We start from the raw sequence: 1,838 nt of genomic DNA on the forward strand, positions 1-1,838 counted from the left end.
GACTGGACATTTGTTTTTGTTGTTGTTGTTATTGAGTTGTAAGAGTCCTGCTATAAATTCTGAAGCTTTCTTAAAACTTATATGGATATATCTCCTCTCCATGCTTTTTGTTCTCTCTTGTGGCATAATTTTTAATCTTGTATGTCTTCATTCTATCTTACAACAAACCAGTCTGGCTGCTGATAGCCTGTTTTGTTTTTTGTTTTTGTCTGTGTGGCATGTGGGATCTTAGTTCCCTGACCAAGGTTTGAACCTGTATCCCCTGCATTGTAAGTGCAGCATCTTAACCACTGGACCACCAGGGAAGTCCCTGATAGCCTCTTTTTTGTTTTCTCATAAGTGGTGCTACAATTCACATTTGTGGTTTTTTTTTTTTTTCCCTTGCCATAGTCCATCTTCTGAGCATACTCCCTGTCTACCAGGACTTGCTTTTGCTTCTACCCTTGAGAATATGAACAAGCAGCTGGTTTCAGACTGAGATAGATGACAACTGGGCACTCAGGACATTGGGAGTGCTCACAGGCCAGGTGGGGGGATCTTCCAGTGAGGTTTTCCCAGCAGAAAAAAATCCTGTGTGTTTGTAGTTGATCGATTTTCAAACAGAATATCAAGAATGCCAATATTATCACCAAATGTGCTTCATTCTGAGGCCTCGTCTCTTAGTTGCTATCTTACTGTGTGCTCACATGACTTCTTCACTGTGCACACACAGTGAAGGAGGAAGAGAACAAGTTCTCTGGTCTGTTTCTTATAAGAACACTAATCCTATCAGACTAGGGAACTGTCCTCCTGAGCTCATCTAACTGTAGCTATTTCCCAAAGGCCCCATCTTCAAGTACCATCACACTGAGAGTTAGGGCTTCACCATATGAATTTAGGAGGGAAGACAACATTCAGGTAAGTGTCACATGAATTCTTTACATAATGACAACTTCCTAGATATACCACTAAAAGGAGCTTACTAAGGTGTATTGGCAGCAGCAGGCACCAAATTATATAATGAGTCTGTTGTACATACTTTTAAAAAAGTATGGCTTTGGTTGAAGAAATGATGGAACAAAATGAACAGGTAAGTTTGAGTCTCAAATTAAACAGTGAAAATTCCAAATAACAACTTAACTCTTACTACAAGTCATTACTTACAGTGCTCAGAAGTAAAATTTAAAACCAACTGCCTATATCTATATTGTTACTTATCTGTCTAGTGATATATATATCTTGGCATGGATGCCTTATAGAGTTTTGTGAAAAGTAAACTAGTTGCATGATCATGGATTGGAATGGTTTAACTATTTTTAAAAAGCGAATGTTTATACCTAAAAAAATTAATGTTAAACCTCAGTTGCAGTTAAGTCTATGAGCCCCACCTAGAGTAACCTTCAAAAAAAACAAACTTCTAAGGAGTACTAATAACATAAGTAAATAAAACATTGATCAGTAGACAATGAAATCATTTTAATGGTGCCATGAATAGTCCAATGGAGAAAAGGAGTAAGTAAAATTTTGCTATGTAAAGTGAAGTCAAATTTTAAAAAATTAAGGAAGAGGGATTTCCCTGGTGGTCCAGTGGCTAAGACTCCATGCTCCCAATGCAGGGCCTTGGGTTCAGTCCCTGGTCAGGGACCTAGATCTCACATGCCACAGCTAACGAGCATGTGGGCTGCAACCAAGACTTGGTACAGCCGAATAAATAAATAAATAATTTTTTTTAATTGGAGGTTTACATTGTTGTGTTGGTTTCTGTCATAAAACAACATGAATCAGCCGTAAGTGTGTATATATATATATATATATATATATACACACACACACATATATACATACACATACATATACCC

At 37.5% G+C, this 1,838-nt stretch overlaps 1 non-coding gene across 1 annotated transcript; it reads right to left on the minus strand.

The window, feature by feature from the left end:
* Positions 1–232: 232 nt before the first annotated feature.
* On the minus strand, positions 233–305 carry TRNAV-UAC. The gene has a single exon. It is a non-coding gene; the product is annotated as a tRNA-Val (tRNA).
* Positions 306–1,838: the final 1,533 nt, after the last annotated feature.

The sequence above is a fragment of the Cervus elaphus genome, chromosome X (genome assembly GCF_910594005.1).
Source record: "Cervus elaphus chromosome X, mCerEla1.1, whole genome shotgun sequence".
Taxonomy (NCBI): domain Eukaryota; kingdom Metazoa; phylum Chordata; class Mammalia; order Artiodactyla; family Cervidae; genus Cervus; species Cervus elaphus.